This window comes from Micromys minutus (assembly GCF_963924665.1).
Source record: "Micromys minutus genome assembly, chromosome: 26".
Taxonomy (NCBI): Eukaryota; Metazoa; Chordata; class Mammalia; order Rodentia; family Muridae; genus Micromys; species Micromys minutus.
Window position 1 is genome coordinate 31,170,513 of NC_137961.1, and position 25,060 is coordinate 31,195,572.

The 25,060-nt window shown below is 39.2% G+C and overlaps 1 pseudogene across 1 annotated transcript; it reads left to right on the plus strand.

Moving 5' to 3' along the window:
• Positions 1-4,939: 4,939 nt before the first annotated feature.
• LOC308437462 (interferon-related developmental regulator 2-like) lies at positions 4,940-6,217 on the plus strand (annotated as a pseudogene). Its single transcript has one exon. The product of its transcript is annotated as an interferon-related developmental regulator 2-like (transcript).
• Positions 6,218-25,060: the final 18,843 nt, after the last annotated feature.

The following is a 25,060-nucleotide window of genomic DNA, read 5'->3' on the forward strand; positions in this document are numbered from 1 at the left end:
GAAAATATGGTGTAAAATGTGAGATGTCAGTAATTTTAGATGGTCTAAGTGTCAGCTTCAACATTGTTGTGGTAACAACTGGTTTGATAGATAAGATGGCGCTGCCAATGAAAGGACCAACTGATTGAAGGACACATGTGCAGTATGTGTCTTTGGACTTATAGCAGCTGCGCTGGTGATAGCATTGTATTTTATGCAAGGTTATTGAAATATAAATACATAAAAATGATGGCATCATTGTTTCTGCAAAATACTTTTCTTGTAACTAAACATTACCTGATTTACAGAGGATTAAAGACAATATGTGGGGGTGGGGTTCTAATGTAGAATATAGCACAAAAATAGAGGACAGAGCTCTTTTTTTAATTTTCAAAACAGAAATTAAAAATATAAATGATCAACAAAGAACTGAATTACCTTACTAAAATAATCACATCAGTTATAGCTCACACACACACACACACACACACACACACACACACACACACATTTCTCTCTCTTTTTATTTTCTTTTTGCACTCCCGGTCCATGCTCCGACTTTTTCACATCTCATAACTCTCCTCACCTCGTCTCCATGAGTATGTCCCCACCCCACTAGACCTCTAGACTTCCTGGGACCTCCAATCTCTTGTGGGTTAGGTGCATCTTTTTTGACTTAACCCAGACCTGGCAGTCCTCTGCTGTATATGTGTTGGAGGCCTCGTATCATCTTGTGTATGCTGCCTGGTTGGTGATCCAGTGTCTGAGAGATCTCAGGGATCCAGGTTAATTGAGACTGTTGGTTCTTTTACAGTGTCACCCTAATCCTCAGCTTCTTCCAGCCATTTCCAAATTCAACTGCAGGGGTCAGGGGCTAGAGTTCATTGGTTGGATGCAAATACCTGCATCAGCCTCTTTCAGCTGCTTGTTGAGTCTTTCAGAGGGCAATCATGGTATAGCTGATTTTTAACACATTTTACGTCAGCATTTTCAATTTTTTAAACTGTAACTGTATTTTGTCACTTTAAGTTTTTCAAATATTATTTTTTAATGACATATCTTAAATACTTTAACCTCTCTTGCAGCCTATCAGTCACCAGAGTTAGTGGGAAAGAAAGAATAGGGTGGGAGGTGGACCTACTTAGAAAGGTTCTGTGGAGTAACTTTCAACTTTATTGTCTGGAAATTAGCTGTTCAATCCACGGGTTAGCAGGCAGCTGTACCATGATCCATCTGTAAACACTTCTTTGATATAGCAGCAGTTCAGTTTGGTATAGTTGGGATAGCAAACACAAACCAGCAGTGGTAGCACAATCTCAAAGACAGCCTGCCCTCCACCTGGGCTTTAGTCAACAGGAGGGACTAGAAGGAATGCCAGAAGTTTTTGGTTGTGCACAGCTAGCTCCATAAACAAGCCAAGCTCTGCCTCCATCATTGTCTGTGGAGTCTTATTTACATTCTCCAAACCTCACACATCCTCCAAGGGTCTTGCCTCAGCATGTGCATCTGCTAAGCTGACATCACTTTGTCAATCAGCCCAAATCTGTGGAAGCAGCAAGAAACTGAAGCACACCACCAACAGTTTTTTGGTTCATTTCTCTCTATGAAGTCCCACAAAGCGCAACTAAACTACGCAATGTAAGACAGACCAATACATGTGTGTTTTGAGCAAAGATTCTTTCATCACGTGTCCTTTCATGTACTTGCCTTAACAGAACATCCTTTCACCTTTGTCTGTTTCTGCTAAACGTTTCTTGATGTGTTTGCCTCAACAAAACACCTTCCAAACTACTTTCCACAGAACCCTTATGTCTCCAGTTCAGTGCTTTGCAGTGGTTTTTGAGAAACGTGCAGAATACATTAAGCAAATTTAAAGCAGCAGTGATTCAAAACAGAATGTAAAGGACAATACCCAGGAAAGCGATTTCTACTCCAAGCCCCTCAACGGGGCTGGGCAGATTGAAACGGAACTCACTTGTTTCAGTCACCATTTTCTTTCACGTAAAGTTCAGAGGTACACTTTTTTCTTTTAGGTTGTCATATCAAATAAGTAAATTGAGCACTGAAAATAATTTACATTACTCAAGCTAAAATTAGCCAAGGAATCACAGTGAGATATTGCTCAGGATGGCATGCAGCTAATGGAAAATATGATAATGGATGGATATTGAGTGTCAGTCCTAGTCTCCATTCAGTTTACTAAATAATAACTGTAATAATTCTCTCTGGTTTCTCAACAGCGACTTTTTTATACGCACCATTTCTGCATTGTTTCAGAATCATTCCCTCTGTTTATTAAAAAAAAAAAAAAAACTCAAATGTCATATTTGCATGTGACCTAGAAGGAGGATCAAAATTCATCTCTGCAAAAGAAATATAATTATCTGCAAGATATTCCCAGCCTTCTCTTGATGAGATGTTGCATCTAATGTTCACTTCCTTAGTGCAAGCCCGGAAAACACAGGCGGGAATCTATCACAGGAGCTTGGAGTCAATGTCAGTTGCTTCAGGGATGATGGAGGAGGCCAGTCTGCCAAGGAGAGAGATCTAGATTCATAAACTAAGACTTGCCTAAGTGTATGACAAGGTATCTGCCTTATCCCATTATACAACAAATATGGTAGAAGAACAGGCAAAAAGTACAATGTTTTTATTAGACTTACAACATATGAGAAAACTTAAAATCCAGGGAAAATATTGTAAATATTGATCAATACAAAATTTCTAAAGAAATGAGAAATAGAAATAAATATTTTTTTTTGCTCCCAAAAATTGAAGGACTTTTTAAAATTGTGGCTTGAATTTAACTGCTTGGATCAAATATGAGAACTATTTATAAAAGCACAGTCAAATTTGCTCTCTGCTAGCTGACATCAGTTTTATCTGTAAATTTTATTTATTACTTATTAAGTATATTCTTATCATCATATCCCTTAATTTTAGTACCAAATATGTGAATAGGAGTTTACTGTTGTTCTATATGCAATGCAGTTATTAGTGTACTTGATTTTACAGTAGTTCACTAAGATAAATTGTCAATAAAATTCCATCTAATAGTACAAAAAATGGATGCTACGAAAATCAAAGTAACTGTTTTGAAACTCTGATACAACATGCTGGGAACTGATTTTAAGCCTGTACTATTCAATCATAGTAATAAAATACATCTTGACCCAATGATTACTTCTGTTATATTACTCATCTTTGTCTTGGTCTACATTTATTATTCTGTGTTTATATAGTTATTTTTAGAATCTATTAGAATCCTTGAGTTTGTTTTCTTTGTGATGTATTCTCACCATAGCAGAACTAATGTTTTATAACTTATGAGTGGATATTTTACTTCCAATAAGTTATTCAGTTTTGAGTGTGCACAATTGTATGCATGAATGTTGAGAACATAGGTTGATTTCAGCTGTTTCCTCCCATTAATGTCCGTTAATTTATTTTTTGAAACACTATCTCTGAAAATACCTAAGCATTATTTGTATACTTTTTATTGCTTAATTTGGCTATTTTAATTTTAAATAATCTATTCATTTATTTATTGCTGCCTTTTGTGAACATTTCTGTGCATGTGTATGTAAAAGCCAAATGCTGTTGCGAGGTGTCATTCTCAGTCTTCCTCCACCTTATTCTTTTGTGACAGGGTTCCTCAGTGTACCTGCTGTTTAATGCTTCAGCTAAGCTACATGGCCATTGATGCTCTAGTATCCTGCCTCTGATTCTCTGGGGTTGTGATTAGAGGCATCTGACCTTAGGCTGGGCTCAATTTATGTGTGTCTTACAGGTTCAAAATAAGGTCCTTCTAATTGTTTTATACACATTTGAAAACTGAGCTATTTTGGCCCACAGCCAGAGCCAACCCATCACCATCAGGACTCCTGCCTACCCACAGAAAACTGAGCACTCAGGGGAGCTTCAGGAGCATTCTCCCTCATGAGCCCCACATTCTCTACACTGACTATCTGAGGAGAGACTGCCAGGAACTCTTGGGTGCAGATATCATAATGCTGCCTGGGAATGGACTGTTCCCGACTTCATTTGTACACAGAGTAAGAGCCACCCCACGGGCATCAGGACTCACAGCCTACCCACAGAGAGCCGAACTCCAGGTATCAATCTCCTAACAGAGAGACCTCCTTCCCACAGACCCACAGAAAAGACAAGCTCAAGTCAGAGACAAGATTAACTAGCATCACAGATAACAAGATGGCAAGAGGCAAGCACAAGAACCTATGCAACAGAAACCAAGACAACTTTGCAACAGCAGGACCCAGTTCTTCTGCCCCAGGGAATAGAACTCGAGAAAGACAAGACTTGGACTTAATATCATACCTCGTGGTAATGATGTAGGGCCTCAAGAATCACATGAATAAATACCTTAAAGAAACACAGAAGAAAACAAGTAAACATGTAGAAGCCCTTAAAGAGGAAACAAACAAACAAATCACTTAAAAAGCTACAGGACAACATAACCAAACAGATGAAGGAATTGAAAAAGGAAATAGAAACAATAAAGAAATTACAAAAGGAGACAACCCTGGAGATAGAAAACCTAAGAAAGAGATCAGGAGTCATAGAATTATCACCAACAGAACACAAGAGATGAAAGAGGGAATCTCAGGGGCAGAAGGATAATAGGTGTAGAGTAGGGCAAAAACTCCCAACTAAAATGCTCAGTAAATATCTTCAACAAGTTTATAGAAGACTTCCATAACCCAAAGAAAGAGATAACCATGAACATACAAGAAGCCTACAGAACTCCAAATAGATTAGACCAAAAAAGAAATTCCTCCAAACACATAATAGGTAAAACACAAAAGGTTCAAAACAAAGAAAGAGTTGTCTTCATGAGTCTCAGCTCAGCACACTGACCAGCCTTTCCTGGTCAGGAGTCTCAGCCCTCCAGGTCCCTGACCCAGCGCCACCTTCCCAGTACCCAATTCCCTGTTGAGGAATGCCTCGCGCTCCTAAGGGCAAAGTGCTCCGAAAGGGAGGCGAGCATCCTGGAGGAGGTTCCAGGAGCAGTGCTCAAGCTGACTCTGGTTCCAGTGAGGATGGAGCAACCAGGAAGGCCTGGGTACCACCAGTGAATGCCAGAGCCTTCTCAGCGCCGGAGAGGACTGCCTGGGCGGGGAAGCTGTGGACTAACATAGCCAGCAGGAAACCCTGGAGGAAAAGCTGAAGGAATAAGTGGACAGCCTAACTTGAGCGCCAAGACCCTGCAAGGAGCTCTGGGGAGCCTGTACCTGGCCCTGGCCTCCCTCCTGCTTCCGGACTTGCCTCACTCTGGCGGATGCCCGGGAAAAGTGCCTTAAGAAAGGGAAGGGTAAAGCACAGACCCTGGCTGCTGCTGTGCTCGGCCTGCTCTGTGTGCAGTTGGGCCCTGGACGCCTGGACGAGCACCTCTTCCATAGCCTGCAGAGCCTGCTGTTCTCAGTGCTCATTGATAGCACAGCGAGCTCCACTGCCCGGCTCCACTGTGCTTCTGCCCTTGGCTTGGGCTGCTATGTGGCTGCTACAGATGTCCAGGACCTGGTCTCTTGCTAGGCCTGTTTGGAAGGTGGTTTCAGTTGGTCCTGTGGGACAAATGGCTCTGCAGCTTCCCTGGTTCCTGCCAGCCTACACGGCCTGCTCTGTGCTGCCCTGCAGACCTGGGCATTGCTGCTCACCATCTGTCTGAGTATCGACGTCAACCATATCCTTGACAGGCAGCTGCCCTGGCTGCCTTAGCTCTTGTCCAGTGAAAGTGTGAACCTGCAGATCGCTGCTGGTGAAGCCGCCGCCCTGCTCTTGAGGAGGACTTCGTCTATGAGAATATGGAGGCTCTCTACGGATCTCTGTGTATTCTGGCTACTGACAGCAATAAGTACCAGGGTTAGATCGACACCAGCACTCCACTTTCTGAGCTGTGCTGTACTTTGTTGAGGGCGGTGAATGTGAGGAGGAAGCAATCTGATTTGGACTGGAAGTGCTCTACATAGACAGCTCGGCTCGCCACCGCATCCACACAGTTTTCAAAGATGTGTTGGGGTCCGGCATACGCTATCACCTCCAGAACAGTGAGCGTCTCTGTGACTTCTTTGGTCTGGGTCCTGTGCTAGTGCTAGACGCTGCTGCTCTGAAGACCTGCAAGTTTTTACCTTTTGAAAAGCAACTGTGCAATGCTGTGGCCTTCAAAGCCCAGACCAAGTCCCAGAGTCGTGCAAGAAACAAGCTGGCAGATAACTTGTGAATCAGACTGGCCAACGAGAAGGCTACCCATACTCGAAGCATATTTTTAACAGAAGACAATACAAAAACTGATCCCTGTCAGTGATTGTCACTTTATTATTTTTAATGATGAAACCAAAAATAGACAAATGTGGGAGGGTCAAGGGATCAGGAAACTTACAACTCAAGCCCTTTGCATGTGCATTCAGCCCTGTGGCTGTGGCCTCTTCCTGTACTGTCTCAGGTGAAACCAAATGAGTGTGGGTCCTGAAGGTGACTGGCAATGAGAAAGGACTGTCCCTTTTGTATTTTAGACCTTGCCCCCGGGGCTGTTTCCTTTGGGGTTCTGCCTCCTAGCCATTATGGAATAGGGAAGGCAAAGCTGCCTAGAATGGATGTGTGAGCTGATTTATTAAAGGTACAAGAGAATTAAACAATTAAAAGGCCAACAAGCAAACAAACAAAGAATATTAAAAGCAGTAAGGGAAAAAGGAAAAGTAACATATAAAAACAGACTGATCAGAATTACACCAGACTTTTCAACAGAAACTATGAAAGCTAGAGGATCCTGGACAGAAGTCATACAGGCCCTAAGCAAACACAATGAAAGCCCAGGTTACTATATCCAGCAAAACTCTCAATTACTATGGAGAAAGAAAACAAAATATTCCAGGACAAAACCAGTTTTACATGATATCTGTCCACAAATCCAGTCCTACAAAGGATAATAGATGAAAAACTTCATCACAAGGAAGGAAACATCACTCTAGGAAAAGAAAAAAAAAATCTTCTTGCAAGGAAACCAAAAGAAGATATCTACAAAAACATAATTGTACATCTAACAACAAAAATAACAAGAAACAACAATCACTATTCCTTAATATCTCTTAACATCAATGGACTCAATTCCATAATAAAAAGACATAGGCTATCAGACTGGATACATAAAGATAACCCAGTATTTTGCTGCATCCGGAACAGTTTGCTCATCTCAGCAACAAAGTACTTCTTACTTTGATGTTGGCTACCGGTTTGCTGTATATTTCTATTTCTATGTTTAGGTATAGGCCTTGAATTCCCATTCTGAAATAGGAAATTAAAGAAAACATAAGAAGGTGGAAAGATCTCCCGTGCTTGTGTATTTGAAGGATTGATATAGCAAAAAAAAAGGACCTCTTGCCAAATGCAATCTACAGATGCAATGCAATCCTCATCAAAATTCCAACTCAATTTGTCACAGAGTTAGACAGAGCAATTTCTAAGTTCATTTGGAATAACAAAAAACCCAGGATAGTGTAAAGTATCCTCACCAATAAAAATACTTCTTGGGGCATCAACATCTTTATCCTCAAGCTGTACTACAGATGGGTTCAGTGTAGAATTCTTTCATATCATTTGCAAATGATGATATTTTGCCTTCTTTTTTTCCAACTTGTATTCCTTTGACCTCTTTTTACTGTTTGATGGCTCTAGCTAGTACTTCCAGTACTATATTGAATAGGTAGGGAGAGAGTTGGCAGTCTTGTCTAGTCCCTGATTTTAGTGGGATTGCTTCAAGCTTCTCACCATTTAGTTAGACCAGGATCAGATAAACCGTCTAAACAATCCCATTAGACCTAAAGAAATAGAAGCAATCATCAAAAGCCTGACCCCCGAAAGAAGCCCAGGACCAGATGGGTTCAGTGAAGGATTCTATCAGACTTACATAAAAGACCTAATACCAATTCTCTCCAAACTATTTCACAAAATAGGAACAGAAGGAACACTACCCAACTTGTTCTTTGAAGCCACAATTGCACTCACACTTAAACCATACCAAGACCCTATAAAGAAAGAGAACTTTAGACCAATATGTCATAAACATTGATACAAAAATACTCAATAAAATCCTGGTAAACAGAATCTAAAAAGTCATCAAACCCATCATCCCAGGGATGCAAGGATGGTTGGTTCAATATACAGAAATCTATCAATGTCATCCACTATGTAAACAAACTCAAAGGAAAAAAAAATATGATCAGCTCCCTAGATGCTGAAAAAGCACTTGACAAAATTCAAAATGCCTTCATGTTTCATCTTCTTTACTCTGAGCATCTTTTAGGGCCTTTACTCAATGACACCCTGATCACATTTGTAAGGATATATTCACTTCAGATCCTTGGAGGTTTAGGGGAGAAAAAAATGTTTATTTGTGTGTTGTTTATGTTCATGCCATGGGACATACCAATATCTGATTGAGAATCACCTACTTGACCATGAAGGAGCTTCTAAGGTAGGTCAACATCTGCATTGGTAAGCTCCTGCCTCACATGAATTTAGCTCTCATCTAATCTTCTGAGGAAGGTTGAATGTGCTTGCTGTCTGCCTACTTGATTGTTCTGAGAGCGAGGTTCTGTTCTTGACACTCTTTGCACCGTGTCCTGTCTGCTTTCCAGCTCTCAGGCCTTCAGATTATGGAAGTGACTTTAATGAGTCTTTAGTGGAGACAAATTAAAACTAAAGGGAGAGGGGAGAAGGGAGATGGGATTGTGGGAAATGGATAACATCTGAAATGTAAATGCAAAAGATTTCTAATTCAAAAAAAAATAGATGAAACATGCATATATTTGACTCTAGCTTCAGAGAATATATAGGGCAAGAAAGAAGACCAGATTTAATAGATTGCTCTTTACCAAACATATTTTGGTACCAGAAACCTAATGGTGCAATGGCTATGCAGACTTTAAGAAGGAAGGATTCTCTGTGCTGTTGTTAAGTAAATTCGTGCAGCCATAAAGTTATAAATAGTTGTTAGTTTTGTGAGCTTACCAGTGTTGTTGGATCATTGAATGCATGCATATGCAATGAATGAGAAATGTAACATATGATATATTCCAGGAATGAGAAAAGAAATGTAACATTTTAGCAATTTTTTTAACAAAACAAAACAAAAAAGACAATTTTTCTTAATTTAATCATGTTTAAAAAAAATCTTTCTTTCAGCTTTCCTAGAAACTGCTGACTAGTGAAGTATGGACTATTATTATTTTTTTTCTGAACTGCAGGTTTACTGGGATAACAACTCAGGTTTTATTTCCATACCTACTCAATTTTCTTTGGAAGTACTCTGACCACTAACACATTCCTCTAGCCAACTCTTTGTGTACACTCTTCATTCTGGAAAACTGGCATCCACATGCCTACTCAATTCTACATTGTACATCCCTTGTCTTCTAGTGATTTCTGCAAAGCCAGCTAAGGAGCACTTGACATTGACCTTGAATCTTTTATAGTCTGACTGATGGAGCCTATTTTGTTAATATTTTAATAAAGAAGCTCAACTTTTATAGGTCTCTTCTCTCTGGCCTTTTGCCCATTACAGGTGGTGGGAAATGTATCAACTGATATCCGTCCAAATGATTTGTGCACGGCAAGGTCACGAAATCAATGAATCATTGAATAAGAACACAGACCCATACATTTCAGAGCATTCCAGCTCGATAAAGGTAAGGACAGAATTAATGAGTTTGTATTTGTGAACATTCTGGAAAGATCACAGAATTTGGACAAATACAACTTCAACTATTTTCAAGGAGCTAGGGATGTCAGAGCAGTCATTACAAGTGGGCCATATATAGTGACAGTGACTACTCCATTTCTCTTCATGTGTGTGATCTTATAGACTGATGTTCACAGATGTAAGTTCAATTTTAAAAAAGCCTATTTCATGTCAGTCAAAATCAAACATAAGCTATGAGTTAGAAAAAGACACAGTTAATATCATATTCTGTCTAGGACACCATTTGCCCAGTAATTAATACTAACAATTGACAAATCATAAAACTGAAAATTTTTTGCCAACATAAGGAAACAACCAAGGAAAGAGAAAATTTACAAAGAGAAAGAGAATCATTGTCCCCAAAATACCTGACAAAGGACTGTTACCTAGAATGTATACAGAACTGAAAAGATGAGTCAAAACAAGCAAACCAGCAAGCGAATGAACAAAACCACTGGCATATTAAAAAACTGGATTGAACAAAAATAGTTTTTAAAAGAGAATAAATAAAAATTGATAGGACATCTCAAAAATATTAATCATCCTTAGAATTAGGGAAAGGTAAATTTTAAAAACTTTGAGACTTCATCTTATACAAGTCAGAATAGGCAATGTCAAAAACAAAGCACACTTAACTAATGGTGACAGGAGTGTGGAAGAAAAAGAATCCTTATTCACTGTTGGAGGTATAGCAGACAGGTACACCCATAATGGAAATCAGAAACAAAAATTTTCAAAAAGCTAAACATCAATCTATTATATGACCCAGGCATATATTCTGGGCATATACCCAAAGGACTCGATATTTCACTTCATAGGTAACTGGTTCAGCAATGCTCATTGCTGTTCTGTTCATAGCACCTAGGAAGTGAGAGCCATTTACATGTCCTTCAACAGAAAAAAAGATAAGGAATAGTGATATATAAACACTATGGAATATGATTCAACCTTATAAATTAGAATATATATATATATATATATATATATATATATATATATTCTATATATAAAATATATAATACAATAAATCAATTGATAAAGAAAATTGAGCTATAATATTTGCAGGTTAAAGTAATGTAACTATAAAATATTATATTGCGTGAGGTAACACAAACCTAAAAAGCAAACACTGCATGTTTTGTACACTATGACCAAAGGTAATGGTAAATCTAGAAAAGTTAAGAAGAGATGGAGTAAGAAGAGGAAGAGGAAGCTGAAGAGGAGGAAGTAGGAAAAGAGAAGGAGGAGAAGCAGCAGCAGCATGGTGGGTGGAGATACCGGTAGAAGTTGTCAATGGGAATCACAGGACACACATGATATGAAGGAACAGATAGAGAAGGAGACCTTAATTGAGAAGAATAAGGGAGGTCAATGTCGAAGAGGAGGAAGAGTGGAGAGATGGGATGGACAGGAACAGGAGGGAATAGGAACTCCACAGGAAAAGCAAAAGAGTCAACTAATCTGAACTCAAGGCTCACAGAGAATGAACCACTTACCAAAGAACATACACAGGCATACCTAAGCCTCCTAGCACATATGTAGCAGACATGCAGCTTGGTATTCATGTGAACCCCAGACAACTGAAACAGGAACTTTCCCAAGAGCTGTTGCCTGTATGAGGGATATGGTCTAATAGCTGAGCTATCTTGTTTGGCTGCCATGGGAAAAGATATGCCTAACCTCTTGGAGACTTGATGTAAGGAGGGAGATATCCAGGGCCTCAGAGGAGAAGAGCAGGAGGTATAGGGAGAAAGAATGTGAAACGGAAGTGATCCGGAGGGGTCAGTGATAAAATAAATTAATTAAAATAAAAAAAATAAAAATGTTTAAAAATTTATACAGAATTTCATTACTTCATTTTACCTAAAATTGTATATATATTACATATGGGTGCATCTGTAGACACACACACACACACACACACACACACACACACACACACACACACACACACCATACACACACATTAATTTTACTTTTATTGTAGTGTGTCTGTCAAGAGAAGGTTTTTCTGTTTAGTTTTAGATGCCCTGTGGAGGTTGATGTTAAGAGGACACATGCTTGGGCAGTAGAGAGTGGGCAGGAACAATGTGTCAGTTAACCAGAAGAGGTTTGAGAAGAGGAAACATGGAGGCAGACAAGAATGTTTCTCTCATTGCATTTCTATATGGACAAGGTTGTTATGAATATTTTATAAGAGATGGAATTGAATTGCACTGGATTACTTGACTTATCTAGGTAGACAAGTAATATCATATCAATTTGATCATTGAATTTTGGTGTGTTCTTTGACGTGGCAACTTGAGTTTGAAGTTGCAGGAAGCACAAAGCCCACCACAGAGTTGTGATGCATGTGTGTAAGGCTGGGCAACAACAGGCCAAGGGTAAGTGGGTGAAAACAACATGCTGGCGTGCTTGTGGACCATCCGGGACAGCAGCAGCTAGAGTGGGCATAGTGAACTGCCTGAGAAGGGAGTCAAGTGGAGAGGACAGCTTATAGATTGTGTGCACTCGGCTCCTCACTAGAACATTGCCGTGCAGATAACAGAACCTTTTTAATACTTACTGCAACCGCCCTGAAACTCACTCTATAGACTAGGGTATTTTGGAACTTAGAGAGATACTCCTGGCTCTGATTCTCAAGTGCTGGAAGATATACATCACCACTGCCCTGCTGTTTATTTATAAAATGAAGTTATACTACTTGGATTGACATCCTCATTCCAAGGTCTATAGGCCATCTAATGATATTGTCAGAACAAGCCATCAGAAACTTCCCTTTGAATTATTTGTCATAGGAATCCAAAACACTTTCAAAACAACATAGGAGACTGCTGTTGCCTGTGGTTGACTCCTGGAGGTTAAATTCTGAAGACCCTCCAGAATTTGGACACAGCCATAAGAACAATAATTCTCACACTGTGGGTCATAAAGTTTGGGGGAGTCACATCAGATATTCTACATATTATATATTTATATTACAAGTTATAACAGCAGAAATTATAGTTATGAAGTAGCAAAAAATTTTATGTTTGGGAAGCATCACAACATGAGAAACTGTACTAAGGTGTTGTGACATTAGAAATATTGAGAACCACTGACCTAGAAGTTTTGAGATTAGTCAGACCTGAAAGCTTCATCCATAAAGACTAGTCTTCATTTTACCAGAATTCACCGTGCAAGTTGTCAAGGGATAAAACTAAGCAAAAGCCCTACTCAGCTATGATTCCTGTGTAGCACAACATATTGCTCAAAGGTGTAGTAATGGTATACATATTTTAACAATAATAAGTGTTGTCTACTTGGATTAAAGCCTACACAATGGGAGGGAAATCATGGCTGATACTAGAGATCTAGCCAACTCTTTCAGAGATAGTGTAATTAAGTTTTTTAGAGGAGAACCTTCTACTACTAAACCAATTTAAACCGTAATTTCATTCAAAACTTTATTCTTATACGCATAGTGAAGTGTGGCTCTCACCTATCACCAAAGAAACTTCTCTTTAAAACAAATGGAGACCATCATTAGAATTGGTAAAAATAAAGATAACAACTCATCACAGGATGTTAGTCCAGAGAAACAGGAAGAATGCTGTGAGATTGTGCTTCTTAAAAATGATAGGGAATCTATGCCAATGACTTCTTAGTAGCATGGCTGACAAAAATGATCCAAAGGATGATGACAGAAGGAGACATGCTAATGTGGATAGGGGAAATCTCACAGGGCTCCAACCCTAAAGAAAGAATCATAGATAATTAATCACTTATGAGATAGGAAAAATAAGACTTACCCAGAGATAATATTCTTAATTGGTTATCTAATACCATGTAATCGGTCCTGAAATTATGTACATACAAAAACACTAAACTGGACTCAAAAGTTGTATTCATATATTCACATATTTATTATTATAGTAATCAGAGGAAAGGAGGCTATAAATTTGAGTGTGAATAACAGAGGTAGACATGAGGAGGGTTAAAGGGAGGAAAGGTAAGAGGGCAATAACATAACAATATTTTAATTCAATACAAAATAGAGGGAAAAAAGTTAAAAAAAGTTTTTGGGAGAAGAAAACTATGCTGTGCTCTCAGTGACTGTCTAAGTTTAAGCTGATAGAGATGCTTTCCGGAAAGAAGGAAAATTAAAGTGTAAAGAAAGGAAGAAACTTGTAATAGCATAGAATAGCACAGAATTTTGCATTTTTGCATTTTCTTGGGAAAACTCCCGTAATCCTGGTTTCTGAAGAGCAAAATGCTTGAATAAAGACAGATGGGTTAGCTGTCTTTTCTCTATGTGACACCTTTATTTATCAGCAGCTACCAACATTTTTGCCCTGCAGAATCTCATGACTGAGCATTTTAAATGATACTAAGTATATTTTTTAAAAGACTTGTATTAGACTCAAAAACAAAAAATTGAAAGAAAGAAGAAAGAAAGCTAGGAGTAAAACTTGGCAACACGAGAAAGCCATTCTTATAGTGTCTTCTTTTCATTCTTTTTAAAGAGTTGTTTTGCCTGTGGTCAAAACACTTCCCTTTACCTGCAGGAAAAAGCTATAAATGAGATTGGCTGCAATTAAAAGAGACAGTACCTTTTGTGTTCATGAAGAATTGAAGGAGGGGATGTATGAAAGGTGTCCAAGAAGAGATCCAGGAGAAACTTGGCCAATGAGGGATTGACTAAGGCTATGAATCCTGGGGGCAAAAATGAAGGTGGTTCACACAGATGACACGTTTACTCAGAGCACAGACATGATGTCATAGTGCTTATCATCCTGTGTTTGTGGGAGAAGTTTGTGTGAGTGTGTGCAAATATGAAGGCTTGTGTGTGTGTGTCCAGGGGCTCATATAACTGAAACCTGTTTTACAGTGATCACTGAAGACTAAAAATGCCTGTATGGGTACCATTAGATAGTGATGTTAAGTATCAGTTTTAAGAGTCCTTCTCCTAAGTGTTGTTCCAGCACGTTTGCTAGCACTCCAGAATTCCTGAAGTTCTGAAACTTATTTTTGAATTATAAGGTCAATTTAGTCTTAAATAGAAAGTAGAAAGACTCCCATGGAACCAAGGAAGGCTGACCTAAAGATCGATTTTTCCTCAATCCTTAATAGATTTTCAATCCTAATTCCTGGTCATGGGCCCATTCCTTACAGTGTCTCATTTATCAAGGTGCCTGATATGGCTGTCTCCTGAGAGACTCTGCCAGAGCCTGAGAAATACACTGTTTCATGATCTCAAACAGCCATTGGACTGAGAATTGGGTCTCAAATGAAGGAGTTAGAAAAAGGACTAAAGGAGCCGAAGGGGTTTTCAACACCACAGGAAGAACAACAATATCAACCAACTAGACCCACCAGAGTTCCCAGAGACTAAACCACCAACCAAAGGGTACACAAGGAGGGACCCATGGCTTCAGCAGCATATGTAGCAGAGGATAGCCTTATCAGGCATCAAGGAGAGCTTTGGTCCCATGAAAGCTCAATACCCTAAGGTAGGGGAATGCCAGGGCAGGGAAGTAGGAGGGAGTGCATGGGTAGGTGAACACTCTCATAGAGGCACGGGAGGTGGGAATTGGGACAGGAGTATTCCAGAAGGGAATCCAGAAAACAGGATAACATTTGAAATGGAAGTAAAGAAAATATCCCACGAAAAACTAATGATTGCATTTAAAAAAATAGGAAAAAAAAAAGCTATTTGACCCTCAGAGATGGGTCTCTCTTGGTTCTGTTTCTTTCAGAGCCATGCACTAGATTCCAGGAAAACTAATCACATTCATGGAAAATGTCTGAGTCTTCTTTTGGTATCACACCGTAATCCACCTCAAAAGCCACAATGCACTACTGAAGCAAATCACGGGCTCAAGTGCAAAACAACTGGGCAGAACGGTCAAGGGAAGTTGGAAGCAAGAGACAAACCCACAGAATGAGTAAGGGAAGAACACTCACCTTCAAGTCAGGGAGGGCAATTCTCCTGTCAAAAGCAAATTGCACCAGGTAGAGAGTGTGAAGCAGCCAAGAAGATTTATTGATGACTATTGTGATAAGGTCAGGACTCTTTTAACCAGGGAAACACAAAGCAGCTCTTTAAATGGTAAGGTAAGTTAATGAAAAGGAGGCCTCAAAGATCTTAGAGAGGAGGTGGGTCAACGTGATTAGGCCTTCATTGTTTGCTCATTAATGCTGATCAAAGCTAGGAGCCTAACCTAAGGTAGAGACTGGGAAATGGAGGCTGTCTTTTAATGTTTGCATTTCAAAGGGATGGCTTGAAGGTCCTTGAGAAAGTCATTCCTGATCGTTGTTTTACATCTCAAAAGGGCAGAGAAAAAGTTACGGAACTGCTCCAAGAAAAGCAGAGGAAATAGAAAGCTGAGCCCAGAGATGGGTTGTAGAGAAATTGGGGATTTGATTGATGACAGAGACTGAGGAGGGAGGCGATCAGGAAGACACTGAAGGACAGTTTACTTTAGTTAATCTGATGGAAAAATTTAAGGCAGTAATAGCATATATTCTGCCTGGCACAAGTGGCTGAGATGCAGGGGTGCATGACCAAAAACGATGGCATGTTGACACATCAATGTTCAAGGTACAGTGGAAGGTAGTGTTAGCGTGCCATATGAGACGCATTCAATTTATCCCTATTCCAGTTATCCTGTTCACAAACCTCTGGCCTCATACTTGATTCTGGGTGGTGGCTGCCATAAGCAGATATTCTGAAGGTTAATATCTCCTTTTATGGTTAGACAACCTTGAATACATGTACGGTTTTCCTGCCACATGAAATAAATATAGGCACCAGGAACTGTTCCCAGTTCCAGCTTCATTTACATTGGTTTTGACACGCCCCCATGGACTCATCTTACAGATCCTTAGAAGAAATATATTGAATAAGAGTTATCTCAGGAAAAGCAGCATCATATTGAAAATGTTTGCCTTCAATTTTGAACCATAGTGAGAGAAGCCCCCACCCCACCCCTGTGGATTTTCTTCATTTCACAAGTTATCCATAGGCAAATGAGCTATCAGCCATACTGCTCTCAGGGAAAATTACATGGGTGTTCCTCATTATTTGAGGAAGACTCACTTTTCATTTTGAGCAAAAATATCTTTTTGTCATCATTAGAAAAGACAAATATGCCTATCTGGCTATGGGAAGAGTTTGCTTTTGGGCTAGGGGAATATTGATTTTTCAGAACAAATATTTATTGACTGCTTAAAGAAAGAAAAGCATCAACCAAAGAGTTGGAGAATGCCATCATGATATTTGACGACCCACCATACAGGGCATTGCAAAATGGAAATTATGACATGGATTATTAGGACTCTTAAAAAAAATCAGCAGCCTTTACTTCATGTTTTTACAAATGAGTTCTATGTTTTGTATATTTATCTCTTTTTAGTTTATAATTATGCATACAAATTATTTATGTCACTTGATATTCAGAGAACTCTTTAGAAGTAAGAGACCTATTTGCTCTGTCCTTGTATATACACCTAGATCCAGAAACCCTGACGGAGAACAATGAGAAAATGAAAAAAACAAAGACTTGCATATTACAGACACAGAAAAACCTGGCGTTGGCTAGTCTGGGCTCTCTGATGAAGAATTGCAACACCCTTGCAGCTCAATGTGCCTAGTATTTATACTCAAATAGGTAGCATTATTGAAAATATGTAATCCAGAAGGCAAGACAATAAGACAAAGTTGAACAAAGAAGCAGGTTTAGCTAACCTTGGTAGGAGCAAACTCTGTACAGAGACTGTCTTCAGGCTGTGTACATGGGGAGAAGTTACTGCAGATATTTCTGCACATACACCCAGGAGAGGAGAATTTGTCATTTCCCTGAGCAGAGCTGGAGGAAGAAAAAAAAGCATAGCTTTTCTACGTCTCATGGTCTAACTCACTGTGGTGTTTTACAATGCCATTTCCATCTCAGCAATACATGTTTGCTCAGGAGTTTACTTACTCCCACTCTGTTAGGATGAACCCAAAACAAATGCTTTGCTCAAAGGAAAATCATTCAGGCTCAACTTGGTGTGTGTGTGTGTGTGTGTGTGTGTGTGTGTGTGTTTGTATATTCTTATGCATATATTAATGAATATGTGTGTGTACTTTAATTTCAGCTTTAGTGAATTTCATTTTTTACCATATTTCAGTGTGACTTGTCTTGTGACACAGAGGATATTAGTTTAGGATTGTCATATGAGATATATTAGTCAGAACTAATCTATTTGTATTAAATTTTAATTATCTTCTTGAAGGTGTATAGCCTTAAGATTATAGGATCAGAGAATGCATAGATATTCTTAATAGTTTGAGTGGCTTATAATACTGAGTTTTATTGCATAGTACCTCAGTCTCATTGTTAGTAATTTGCTAAGTAAGTAAAACTTTAATAATTGAATCAAAATAATTAAAAATTTTGCATAATAACTAAAATTCCTTGAAAGAAATAGCATGATTTAATATTTAAAATTTGAAGTTTTTCTTCTCATCTTAGAAAGACTGAGGAGATCAAATCAAAGCTTAGCTCATGGTTGGCCCATGGATATAAATGTGGTGTCTATTCATTAGAGTTTCTTCAGCAAACTCATGATTTTAGAAATCTTGGGATTACCCCCATACTCTGCTCTTAATCTAACAGAAGTTTATTTAGCCAAAAAATGTGCTCTTCAGTTATCAAGGTCACAAGCCCTGAATTGTGTATCCTGCCAAATTCTGTCCAAAGAAGTTTAGGATTTAAATTAAGGTCATATTTCTAGAACTGTTTCTATTTAGTTGATTACATAACTATACTTTATTCAATTTTTAGTATTGTTTACAAATGGGACCTCTGAGACAACTCCTGTCACCTACACATTATTGCACATTAAATATAAATAAGATATTGTTATACACACAATGATTAGCATGAACAGTGGTTATCCAGAAATCCAACCACCAGTGATAGATCTATCTTTAAACAGATGGTGTAATGACAAATTAGACAAAATGTAGAAATTCTTCTAAGATCTGGGACATGCAAACAGATGTTTACAGAAAACTGTTCATGATCCCTTTTTACTTACATATTCACAAAGCACTGGAGCCTTCTGCTTCAAAGGGATGCTTATTTTGTGAAAGAAGTTTTAATGTCTACATGGGGATAATCAAATGTTCCCTCAACATTTGAAACATTCACTTGTTACCAATTGAAACATCCCATATGCCATGGATCTGCGTATGTCTACACACACAGAGAGAAAATAACCCTGTGGAAGTTACTGCTCAGCTTCCTCAAGAATGATTAATTTTGGCTTCATAATTCTTCAAATCAAGGCCTTATTAGCTTAAATAGAATAGTGCTACTCATTATATATTTATATTTGCATAAATATAAATATACAATGAGTAGCATACACGCACACATATATATGGAGAAAGAGAAAGAGAGAGAGAGAGAGAGAGAGAGAGAGAGAGAGAGAGAGAGAGAGAGAGATTGAGAGAGAGCCATAATAATTTAACATATAAGTATATAGGTACATGTACCTATGAAATGAAATATTGAGAGTTAATCTACATTACCAATTCAATATTTAGAATCATCTAGGAGATAGGTCTTCTGTGCATTTCCAGAGAACTATTATTGAAGATAAAAGATTATGCTGAAAATGAATGGCGTGTTCCTAAGGACTGGAATCCTAGACTGGATAGAAGGAACAAAGCATGAATGCCAACATTTTGCTTTCTTTGCTACTTGACTGCAGGTGTAAATATGACTGGCCTTGTCTTACTGCAGCCATGCCATTGCCACAGTGAAGGAGTCCTTCTAATCCAAAATACTGTTTTTTTAAGTTGCTTTGTCAAGTGTTTGGAATAACAAGGAGCAAAGCACCTAATAAAAACATGAAGAAACAACTGTTACTTGGCTCCAATATTTATTCTGTTCACCAGTGACCTTGGGCTACCCTGATAAATGATCACAAATCAGATGGCAGATCAGCCGAAATTTGTTCTCACACTCACAAAGGTCAATTTGAAATCCACTTATCAACAGGATTGTTCCACATCTAGAGACTCAACAGGGGACTTATTCTTCCCCCTTAGCTGGCATCCGCTACCCTCCTCAGCCTGTAGCCTAGCGCTGCAATCTCTGCCTCTGCGCTGTGTTATTTCATACTCATTCTCCCCTACATATGTGTCTGTCTCAAAATTCCCCCCTGTGAGAGCACAGAAGATTCCTGTTAGGAAACACTTCATCCCAGAGATTGTCTCGATAAAAATCCTTCTTTCTTAATACTATCATATATTTTGTAACATGTGGGCACAATCATAGGTTTCAGGGCATAAGGTATTGTTATATCATTTTAACACCATCTTTAGAACTACAACATTCTGCTAAATTGATAATTAGTCCTTGTCACACTAAAATAATCCCTACATTGCTATTTCTTAATGTTATCTTTTATTTCTAATTTAATGTAATTATTAAATTAAGAGTAGACTTAAATGTCTGTATTATAAATATTTTACGTTCTTTTCTTTCTTTTTTTGGAATTAACTGGTAATTTCTTTTTATTTTTTAAACTTTATTTTAAAAAACAAAGATAAAAGAAAAAAATTTTAAACATTTTTGCATAAATGTATACAAATACATTTTTGCCAGTGTTTGGCTTTTTTTTTTTTTTAAAGGTTCGATACTCTGCATTAATGTCTTACTAGTTACAATGAGCAAAAATTACATGTAAAACAGGATGTAACCCGGAATTAGTCAACAATTTCTTGGTGTGTAAGGATTGAGCATAATGTTTTTTTTGTTTGTTTGTTTATTTTGTTTTGTTTTCTTTTTTCTTGAACTTCACATAGTCTGTGAGTTGTTTCTGGGGCAGTCCGAGCCTCTGGGTTTAGCATCCCACTATCAGTGACTGCATATTATGTCTGTTCTTTTGTGACTGGGTTATCTCACTCAGGATGATATTCTCTAGATGAAACCGTTTTCTTAAGAATTTGGTTAAGTCATTGTTTCTGATAGCTGAGTAGTACTCCATTGTGTAAATGTACTACAATTTTTGTATCCATTCATCTCTGAAGAACATCTGGGTTTCTGAATTTCCAGCTTCTGGATATTATAAATAGAGCTGCTATGAATATTGTGGTGCATGAATCTCTGTTGTATATTGCAGTGTCTCTTGGGTATATGCCCAGAAGTGGAATAGCTGGATCTTCAGGTAGTACTATGTCCAATTTTCTGAGGAATTGCCAGACTGATTTCCAGAGTGATTGTATCAGTTTACAACCCCACCAACAGTGGAGAAGTGTTCCTTTTTCTCCACTGTTGTGTGCCCTATGTCTCACCAGCAAGAACTACATGCAACAACAGGATTCTTCTGCGAACAACCTTTATTGTACTGTACTCTTGAGCAGGGGACCACATGGAAGAAAAATGCACTGCTGATAAATGCCCAGAAGACTCGTGTCGCTACCTGATTGGTGCACTCTCCAGTATCTCATTAGTGTGCCCCGAAAGCAGGCTGTGATGTGAGTGGTACATGCGCACTGCGTTCCTCAGGCTGGACAACAGCTCTGTTTGCTGAATCATCCGCGGGAAGCTGGCGCCATCTTTGGGTGCAAAACAAATGGCTTCCAACAGCTCCCCCTTTTTTTCTTAAATAAAACATAGCCAATCAACCATCAGGCTCTTGTTGGACCTTTAGGGTTCGAGACCATGATTAGCAATAATTTTGGGTAAGGCACCTTCCTGCGTGCAATGGGAACTAGCCCTGCAGGGTGCAAAGGCTGCCTATGTGTAGGATACCCATTCCTGGTGCAAGGCCTCAAAGGCTCAGGGTGCAACGGTTATCCAGACACAGACCCATCACTTTTCCTTAAGCATACTAAGCCAAACAGAGGGAGAGGTGCCCATTTTGAGTGCAGCAAGAGCTTGCACTATGACCATTTTGTCATGTTGTTGTTGAGTAAGGAGTTTGCACACCATCCAGATCAGAAACACAGTCCCTCCGCACAAAAGCATGCCAAAAATTACCTGATAAAGCAAAAGTTCTATTTTCTCCTAACCCTGCTATCTCGGTGTCTAAGGGCAAGTACGGTACATCAGAGGTTTTATTGGTGCCAAACAAACAGGGAAATAGTTTTGAATTAAGGCAAATGGGCATCGGTTTTGGAAACACTGACAGAATCCCCCATCAAGGTTCCACTTGAATTGTCTTGCAGGACAGGCTCATCAGAAGCAGGTGGAACAGCATCTTGTTCTGGTAGCACTCGATGTGTTAGACGTTCTGGGATCCAAATCGGGCTTTCTTCTCCCTGTGGAAACACACAAATAGCTCCCCTGGATCGCATTAAAATAGGATCCGGGCCTTTCCAACCACCAGTGAGGACATCTTTCCATTTTATTAACTCTTTAGGTGGAACGGGACATTGTCCATGGCGCTCGGCAGCTGAATGGCCATGAGCATCTAAATGTAAAAAATTTAAGGTAAGAAGTGTAGTAGAAATGGCCATTTTGGGTGTCGGGGGCACCTCTTCAATTCCTTCTTTTTGTTTAAATAAACATTTAGGGTGTGATGAGCGCGTTCAATGATGCCTTGACCCTGAGGATTATAAGGCAATCGTGTCAGATGTGAAACTCCCATGTGATGGCAAAATTGCTTGAATTTTGCTGAAGTATAGGCAGGACCATTATCTGTTTTTAACACTTTAGGTATGCCCCATGCACTCCATGCTTCAAGACAATGAGTAATAACATGAGAAGCCTTTTCTCCCGATAAAGGAGAAGCAAAAATGACTCCTGAACAGGTATCAATGGACACATGTAAAAGATACTGAGATAATTGTTTAGAATAATTTGTAGCTTTAGTAAAATTTTTATACTGAACACTAGTCACACATAATCTTGAGAACTTCCATTGGCAGCCCAGCTGGGCAACCTGCCACAATATATCTATCTGTTCTTGAACCAGATCAATTCTCTAAGGTATTATTTTAAACAGTTCCTATATTAGGAGAAAAGGTAAAGAGGCCCATAACTACCCAACATACTCCCCAAGATTGACAGCCAGTCCAAGGAGGCAGGGCTGAATCTCTTCTTCCTGTACAAAAGGGTGACCACTTAGGTTGGGCTGGAATAAACAGATTACCCTTTGGCTGGGAAATAGGCCAGCGGCTGGCAATCCAGGTGGCATTAGACTCCCCAGGTTTTTTGTATAATTAGCAGTGACTCTATAAGTTCAAACTGACTCTGCCAATTCTTTAACTTGCTTATGCTCAAGTAGGTAATCATCCTCGAACATGGGAAACATTTGCCTGATGGCATGGCGTGTCTCCGGTGAACAAAAAGAGAACTTGCACTTCCTCTCTGGATAAAGCAGAGGAGCAGAGACTACCGAGGCGGCTGCTTTAAGAGCTTTCAGTTTCGCTAAAGGAGTCCTGCACCCCGGCTGATATCACTCCGCCTCATATTCCGCTGCCTCCTTCTCTAAATCTTACTCCTCAGACTCAAAAAATTCATCCTCTAACTCCTTGTCTGCCAGCTCTAAATCTTTTAGCTCTTTTAGAGGATACAAAGTATCCTCTCCGGGAAACTTGTACTTTGTTTCCAGGGCTGAATTGTTTCCTCTCCCTGCAATCTTTCTGGGGGCTCTCTCTTCTGTCCTTCTGCCTTTCGGTTTTCTTTCATCTTAGTTTTGTATTTCGCTTAATTTTTGACATGTTCTGAACATGTCTCTCGGAGCCTACCTGTTTTAATTTTTGTTCCTTGTGTGCTCCCTATTTCATTCTGCTCCGTTTCTGACCCGCCCTCTTGGTGCTGTGCGATAACTTTCTGTCTAACTAACTTCCACAGCAATATTGTTACAATAGCTACCATGAATGCAAGCAATAACCCTTCTACTGCTGGAGAGAATCCAAAGAGGGACATGCCTCCGTTTTTGGCATGCTCTCTTGGCGCCCCGTGCAATCCAAAAAGGGACATGTCTCTCGGGGCTTACCTATTTACCTTTTCGCAGTTCTGAATCAACTTCAGCAGACTGAAATTCCCCTTGGCGCCAGCGATGTTAAATCTTCCCAGGTTTCGGCACCACTTATCTCAACAGCAAGAATGATGTGCGACTACAGGATTCTTCTGCAAACAAACTTTATTGTACTGAACTCTTGAGCAGGGGACCATGAGGAAGAAAAATGCACTGCTTATAAATGCCCAGGAGACTCATGTCGCTACCTGATTGGTGCACCCTTCAGTATCTCATTAGCATGCCCCGAGAGCAGGCTGTGACATGCATGGTACTGTGTCCAAAGGGCTGGACAACAGCTCTGTTTGCTGATTCATCAGCAGGAAGCAGACGCTATCTTGGGTGCAGCACAAATGGCTTCCAAAACTCAACAACCTCACCAGCATCTACAGTCATCTGAGTTTTGGATCTTGGCCAATCTGACTGGTGTGAGGTGGAATCTCAGGGTTGTTTTGATTTGCATTTCACTGATGGCTAAGCATGTCGGGCACTTCCTTAGATGTTTCTCGGCCATTCCATATTCCTAAATTGAAAATGTTTTCTTTAGCTCTGTACCCCATTTTTTAATAGAGTTGTTTGATTCTCTGGTGTCTAGCTTTTTGAGTTCTTTGTATACCTTGGATATTAGGCCTCTATCTGATGTGGAGTTGGTAAAGATCTTTTACCATTCTGTTGGCAGCTGTTTTGTTTTCTTGACAATGTCCTTAGCCTTACAGAAACTATGCAATCTCATTAAGTCCCATTTGTTAATCTTTGACCTTAGAGCTTGAGCCATTTGTATTTTGTTCAGAAAAATTTCTCCTGTGCCTATTAGTTCTAAGGTTTTCCCTACTTTCTCATCTAATAGTTTCAGTGTATCTGGTTTAATGTGGAGATCTTTGATCCACTTACACTTGAGCTTTGTAGAAGGAGATAAGAAAGGGTATATTTTCATTCTTCTGCATGCTGAATGCAAGTTGGGCCAACAGCATTTGTTGAATAGACTGTCCTTTTCCCATTAAATGTTTACAGTTCCTTTGTCAAAAATCAGGTGACATATATCTTAGGGTTCATTTCTAGATTTTATATTCTATTCCATTGATCTACTTGCCTAGTTCTGTACAAGTAACATGCAGTTTTCAGCACAATTGCCTTGTAATATAGCTTGAGGTCAGAGATAGTGATTCCCACAGATGTTTTTTTGCTGTTGAGGATGGATTTGGCTATTGTAGGTCTTTTGTTATTCCAGATGAAATTGCACACTGATCTTTCCAACTCAATGAAGAACTGGGTTGGAATTTTGATGGTAATTGCATTTAATCTGTAGATTGCTTTTGGTAAAAT